Source organism: Canis lupus, chromosome 9 (genome assembly GCF_003254725.2).
Source record: "Canis lupus dingo isolate Sandy chromosome 9, ASM325472v2, whole genome shotgun sequence".
In the NCBI taxonomy this organism is placed as follows: domain Eukaryota; kingdom Metazoa; phylum Chordata; class Mammalia; order Carnivora; family Canidae; genus Canis; species Canis lupus.
Window position 1 is genome coordinate 60113727 of NC_064251.1, and position 7422 is coordinate 60121148.

Sequence of the window (7422 nt, forward strand, 5' to 3'; positions counted from 1 at the left end):
GCCCGCCGCGGGCGCTTTCACGCCGCGGGCATCGCCCGCCCGGCTTCAGCGCCCCGGGCGCAAAGAGGAGCGCAAACTCTGCCCGAGGCGGCGACGGCTGCGGTCGGGGCTCACTCGGGGACGGCTGGGTGCCCGCGGCGGCGCAGCTGCCCGGACCTCTCCCCTCCTTAGGGTGCACCCCCACCCCTAGCGACCCGCTTAGGCGCTGGGTCGGCGACTGTAGCACGGGTTTCTCCGAAGCCAGCGAGCCGAGCCGAGACACCGAGAGAATTGAAGAGGAGGAGGAGGAAGAGGAGGAGGAGGAGGAGGAGGAGGAGGAGGAGGAGGAGGAGGAGGAGGAGGAGAAAAAGGAGGAGGAGCAGAGTGGAAGGAGGAGCCGCGGCCGCGGGCCCAGCCGCGCGCAAAGCTCTCCAAGAGCGCGCCGAGCCCAGCCCCGGCTCTGCAGTCCGCGCCAGCCAAGCGTCCGCGCCTTTTCTACAGCCGCGCCTTACATCACGTCCTGCCGCCGCGCCATTGGCCGCCCAGCACCCCGGGCCCTGGCAGCGCGTGCTCCGGGAAGGCGGGAGACCCGAGAGGGAGGGGAGAAGCCGGAGGAAAGGAGAGACGAGATGGTGGGAGCTGGTGGGCAAGGCTGGAGGGAGGGGGCGGGAGGAAGGGAGGGAGGAGGGAGAGCGCGGGGTTTGGAGTTTTTAAGCTACCAACAGTTTCCTGCGATTTCTCCGGGATAGAAAATTAAACCCTCTCTCCCTGCCGTCTCCATCCTAAGAAGGCGCAGCCGGAGGATGCTTGAGGAGCTCTCACTCCGGTCTCCCCTCGGCCCAGAGCCGCCGCCTCGGGTACCGACTGGGGAGGCCTGGGAAGGCGGGCCTGGGCCAGAGCTGCGGGAGCCTTCGGCTGCTTCCCGCGAAGCTCGGCCTTCCGCCCAGGCTGCGCGCTGCGGGCTGCAGGCGGCCGCGTAGGCCTCCCGGGGACCCCGCTGGGCCAGGGAGGCCAGAGCCGGCGGGAGCTGGAAGACTCCGGGGGTGGAGGGCCAGCCAGCGTAGCCTGGCTCCAAGCAAGCTAGGGCCCACTTTAAGGGAGCCTGTAGCTCCAGTTCTTGCCCTTCCCGCTCCCTCTCCAGCCTAGAGTGAATGCAAACACGTCTTCAGGCGCTAGTGAAGGCACAGGTTCGAATCCCAGTTCGCCATTTACATGCAGTTTAACCTTAGGCAAGTGACTTAACTCCCTTTAGGCTGTTTTTGATTTTTTTCACGGAGGGACGGCAAGGCGCCCCCTCCACACGTGCACTGAACAAAAGAGATGATGGGTTTTAAAGTACCTGGAACCTAGTAAGCACTAACCAAATTCTTTCAGCACTCCCTCTTTTCCCTCTCCATCTCCTCCTATTAGTAACTTTCCCACTTCGACATACATTGGGTATCACTGAGGTCCTTAAAGATCACAGGCCCATCCTCTGCTGACTGGTTGCATCATGCCACAGACCCAGCTGTTGATAGACATCCATCCTGCCGCCTGGCTGCACCACTTCTCCAAGGATCAACAGCCCAGCCTGTGGGTAAATCCCAACTGCCACCCCAGTTCCCAGACTTCAGGCTCAACCCAGAGTCTCTTGGGGACACAGGGAAGATGCCTAGATGTGTGGTGAAGCTGGATTTAGGCAACAAACAGTGACTGTGGAGAAAAACCGAGTGAGCAAGTCAGTAACAAAGCCCCATTTCCTGGGTTTGCTTTGGGGGTGTCTGCTTGCTCAAGGAGGTAAGAGGCTAGCCGGGGTCTGTGCAGTTTATCTTACAGGGCACAAAATCATACCTCCTACATACTGTGCATAACTTTCAAACATAAACACGTGGGTGTCTGTAATGTCTAAGCACATGCATTGGTGTCCATGTGCGCAAGCCCACGGGTTCATCTCTGTTCGCAGAAACTTGACCAGCAGGAATGTAGAACCAAGACTTACTCGGGCACATCAAGTATAAGTGGCCTGTGCCAGGCAGGAGGATGCATTCATAAAGGGGTAAATTGCATGTTATACATACAAGTGCATGTTCAGACAATACTACCTAAGTCCCTGCTTGGGCTTCTCCACCGCCATATTTTGCGAATTTGAAAAAACTCTTGAAGTTACAAGTATGTGTGTACACGCCGCACATGCACAGATGCCCCAACGCGAGGAAAGGACCATAAACCCAAAGACGTGCGCGTGCGCCTGTGTTCACACAGACGTGTGCTTTGGCGCCTGCACACGGCTCGCGCCCAGGCACGCGGACGCCTATGCGCATACACAGGCGTGTTTTACTGACGCATCTGGGGCACTTTCTTTCAAAGAAAGTACGGAATGAAATCTAAACTGGGAGTCACCGAGGTTCATCTGGGGGTCTCCCAAAGGGCAGAAAAAATTGTAACAAAGCTGGGGAGTTTGTGGTTGGTGCAGCTCCGCGCCTGGGCTAGATGGATACAGTCCGTCGGCGAGAACTCGAGGAGGGGCCGCTTTAGGAGGTGGGGGGCAGGTGGGGGCGCGGGGAGGCGCGCTCGGTGACTCTTGCCGCCGGCTTCTCAAGAAACATGGAAACACACCCTGCGGCTCTCCGCTCGCCCCACATATGTAAGTACACGATGTCGTCGCCACTGTGACCTGCAGTCCGCGCCCATCCGTGACCGACCCCGAATTCCCAGGCGGTCAAGATTCCCTCCGGGCGCGCCCGCCTGAGCATCCCTCCGTGTCGGGCTGGGACGCGCAGGGGGGGGGGGGGGGTCTCCCGCCACGGGGCGGGATCTGGGTGCCCCGGCCCTGGGCTCGGGAGCGGGTCACTTTGCTGACCTTCCCCAGAGGCAGGGGGACGTAGCATCACCGCTGAGCCCGGTCCGCGAAGAGCAAACAAGGAAAGGAACCGGCTGCAAACACACATCCTGACACGTGAGCGACGTGTACCGGGCGCGGGAAGGCGCAGCCCAGGGGAAGGGAGGCAGGGGGTTGGGGGAGCAGGCGCCCGCAGGTAAGAGTGGTATTCCGAGGCGTCGGAGACGGCGGCCCCTCGACGCCTCTCCCCCCGACGGGGAGAAAGCATCCCCAAGTCCCCAGAACCTGTGTTTTGCGGGCGGGTGACAGGTGAACGGAATTCAGGTCTGGCTAGCCTCGCCGCTGCCTACCTCCCCACCATCTGCTTCCTCGCAGACGAGCAGACCCGGCGCATAATGAGGCAGCAGCCTCCAGCCGGCCACCGTGACTAACTCAGAACAAAAGCGCTCCCTCCACGCCTCTTCCAACAAAGGGGCCACCAGCCCCGGCGCTCCCCGAAGGCTGCGGGGCTCCCGGCTGCCGGCTGCGGAGCTGCCGCGCGCAAACTTCCCGGGGCTCCCGGGGCTGCCGGCGCCACGGAGCCTGGGCCGCGCAGGGAGGAAGCACAGGCGGCCAGGGGGAAAGTGGGGCCGGGCGGCGCGGGGGGAGAGGCCGGGAGCCGGGAGCCGGGAGCCGCGGGAGGAGAGTGATTGATCAGCGCGCTTTCCCGGCGCTCCGGCCCGTTATTAGAGGCGGCCGAAGCAGGGCCACGCAATAACCTCCGAATCGCCAACTAATTGACGCTGCAGGCAACTACTTCATTGTGCGCGCTGGTTTTATGTCTTCATAGCCGGTGATTGACAAGGTGTAATTAGTCATCTCACTCGGTGATAAACATGGGCACCCTCCTCCCGCGGCATCAGGCCGTGTGTACCAGCAGAGGAAGCGATAGTTGACGCTGATATACCATTAAATCAAAATGAAGACGTTCAGAAGTGTGTGTTTGCTGTGACGCTCTGATGGTTTATTTCTCAAATACGGCACCAACAGATTTACTTGATTTGCAAGTTAACTACAACATTAACTGGTTTTATTTATTTTGCCTCTTCCTTCCTCTTCCTAGGCAGGGATGTTGCTCTTGGAGAATGTGAAGACAGTTTGCTTCTTGACAAGCGAGCGAGCGGGCGCCCAGATTTTTGCAGCCTCTCCGAATCTCCCCCGAGGGAAAGGCGGGCCGAGAAGACGCCGGATTTGGGAGTCACCAGGGAAGGATTCCGCGCACAAGGAGCCGCCCAGGCCCACCACCGCCCCCCCCCCCCTTTGGGCACTGACAACGGATGACCTGAAACTATGAGGATGGTGCTGGGGATTGGGGTCGGGGAAGCCTCTCCGATAATAACTGCAAATAAAAAAGAGGCAAAAACAATTTCTTCTGTGCCTTGAAGCAGAAAGGACTGTGTTCTTAAAGCTGTTGTTTCAGTCACAGGGCCAGCTGCCTGTCCTCCCCTGCCTGTGTAAAGTGTAATGTCTCCGGTTCTTCCAGTAGCATCATTCAGCAAATTATATTCCCTGCTCCCCAAAGTGGGTCCTGCTTAGGGAAGCGTGTGTGTGTGTGTGTGTGTGTGTGTGTGTGTGTGTCCCTCTACAGTGAGGCTGCTACTAGAAGTGCTGGATACTCGTTCCAGAAACCTGAAGGCTTAAATTTTAGAAGGAGTGGTAGCATTGCTGGTTGGGCTCCCTGGGATTGCTACAGTGTGTCTTGACCCTAATTCTGGTTAGAGAATGGCAGGGACTGAACAAAGCCACCAACATCTGAAAGTCCACTTCGAGGGTATCACACTGGCCCCTAGGAACTGCCCCCAGTGGGGTAGGCTTCCTCCACTTTTCCCTTCTCTGTAATCTCTCCCTCTTGTTTGTACGGCAGGGGAATGGTGATTCCTTGCCACTGCGCAGGAATGTGGGGTTGTGGACATCTTTAATTAAAGATGGGGTGAGGCCAAGGCACAGGAATGGCAGAAAAACCCCTTATCTTCAACAAGGATACCCGCTCCCCACTCCCAGGCCTGTGGGCCTCCATCAGCAAACAGGAGGAATGTTTTATATTGATGTGAGAGGCTGTCAGTCAGCAGCAAATCAGCTCAGGCATGGCTACCTCTTTACGAAATCAGTTCATTGCCTTGGTCACACCTTACAGAAAATCTGGCGGTCACTGTTATTGATAAGAAAAATTAGCGGAGCCTTAGTGTTTTCCAAGAAGCAGCCCACGTCCGTGGATAGATAAATGCCCGTCTCAGGCAGAGCAAAGCCCAATTCCTCCCCCCTTCTCCCTGCAGCGATCTGAACAATTCCAAAACTACCTCCCTGGGCGTCAGCTGAGCAGGTTGGGGAACTAACCAGGGCCCTCTCTCTAGGGCCCTGTTAAATGCACAGAACTTAAAATGAAACACGAAGTGTGAATTTCAGGTTTGAACATGATGCATCAGGAAACGTGCAGGTTGGCAGCCCTCTTCCTCCCTCTCGCATTTCGGTAGGCAGGTATTAATATTGTATTAAATGTTATGAGGAAGTGAGGGCTGCAGAGAGGAATATGCTCAGATGCAATTTTGTCAAGGTTTTTATCTGTGATTATGATTCCAGATGTAGAAACTCCCAGAGGAGGGAAATGAGGGGCTGCTGGCGTGTGACATGTGTTTTAAGGTGTTTGGCAGTGTTTCTCAAAGTGGTGACAAAATGTTCAATTTTATTATAGCAAATCGGTAAAAGAAATAGGAATACTAGGTCAGGGATTGTTCACCTCAGCGAGAGGATTTACCATTATTGATTTGGGTGAGTAAAGTTTGTATCTGGGTCCTGCTTAAATCACACTATCAACAATGTAAATCTGTCATATCAGATTATTCTTAAAGAACAATTGTAACAAAATACACAATAGGTGGCTGTATCTCCCCCATCTCCTAATATCCATGCAAAGATGTAAATTGCCTTGAAGGCGCGGGTGCGTGTACGCACACATGCGTGCGCGCGCGTGCACACACACACACACACACAGAGTAAATATTGCAACAAGATGGTCAGTTTTTTTTCTCAGCTGGTGTAACTACAGCCATTCCTTGAGGGTAATTTCTTTTTAATCTAATCCAGAATACTACCCAGTCCTAGAAGGGCCATTTTGCTAATCTCGCTGCCTTTCAGGTTCAAGCACAAATAACAGCATTAAATTTCTTCACACAGGGAGCCACATCTTGCTGAAAGGAAAACCAAGATTTTGTGTGAAAAAAGGGGTGGAAGGGGGAGGAAGCAGCTGAACTCTTGACTAGCTGACAACTCCTGTATCTACACGGACTTGAGACTGGAAATATTTCCTACCACAGTCTTTCTGTATTTAGAGGCATCTCTGCCACCCCTCTCTGACAGCAGGACACTCTAAACTCTTTCTAAGCAAAGGTTTCCTCATAAACCTTTTATGAGCTTCACATACACTAATCAACACGGGTGCCCAGCCAGCGCAGACCATACTGGGGATGGATCTGGTAAACACTTCCACAGAACCAGAAGAGGGGGTTTTGGCTAAAGATGCTGGACTTGGCTCGTCCTTGGGTCCTCAGTCATAGGTCGAGAGTCTCCACACCCTCGCTGTAGGCATTGCTGTTTAGATCACCCCATATCTAGCAGACCCAGTACATTTCTCAGCCCACTTCATGAAGAAACCCACACATATTCAGCCCCAGTGTTTCCTTAATTCTGGCTAAAGAATGCTGATTTTGGCTTTCCAGCCACGGGCACTACCGTCACAAAATATTCTAGGCTCCTAGCACAAAATGCACCTTTCTTTGAAGTAAGAAGGTTCTTCTCCTATGAGGTGAGGTAGGACATGATACATTTCTGAGACGAACGGTGCGTTTACAGGGAAAGAAAATGCTCATTGTGGCCATATTCTGCAGGACCCTTCCCCTACCCCAGCCCAACTTTCCATTGGCCCCATTAACAAATGTCTTGCCATTTAGGAAGCTGGCATTGTCTCTTTAGGTGAGGAACAGTCATTTCCCACATATGTTTCAGCTGAAGCCCAGCCCCTCACCTCCCCCCCCAATTTTTATTCTTCCATTAATTAAAACAACCAATATCCCATCGATTATCTTTGCATGAATGAAAATCATTATGGACCCTTGCAGGTATATGGGAAATTCTGTTATGCTTAAGTATTCACACTTTGATTTCCAATAGACTCATTTTCTCAGGCATAAAGAAATTCAAACAAAACAAAACAAAACAAAAACAAAAACAAAATCTCCTGACACTTTGTGATAAAGCACGAAGACTGGTAGTAATGAGCTTGTGCCGATCTCTTGCAAGAAGTGTTCAGATGGCCCTGTTTTAGAGCTGAATTATACTATCTGGTAAGGGATTCTGGACAGTTAAGGCAAACATGGATAGGTCACCAGACCCAGGTTTTGAATTTGTACTTGCGTTGAGTCAGATGAGCTCACCCAAATTTACTTTTACACTACTGTGTCAGTCCTCGAAAGTAAAAAAGGCAGGGGACAATCAGCTCAATTTGGAATTTCCCAGCTAGTTGGCCATTTCAGCTTGCATCTCCATTTCTGGGGGCTGCCATAATTAGAGCAATCTATTTTGCATTTACTTCT

The 7422-nt window shown here is 53.7% G+C and overlaps 1 long non-coding RNA gene across 1 annotated transcript; it reads left to right on the forward strand.

Annotated features, from left to right (window-relative positions):
* The first annotated feature begins 859 nt into the window (after positions 1-859).
* On the forward strand, positions 860-4202 carry LOC125755786 (uncharacterized). The gene is made up of 2 exons (XR_007413106.1): positions 860-2602; positions 3900-4202. It is a non-coding gene; the product is annotated as an uncharacterized LOC125755786 (long non-coding RNA).
* Positions 4203-7422: the final 3220 nt, after the last annotated feature.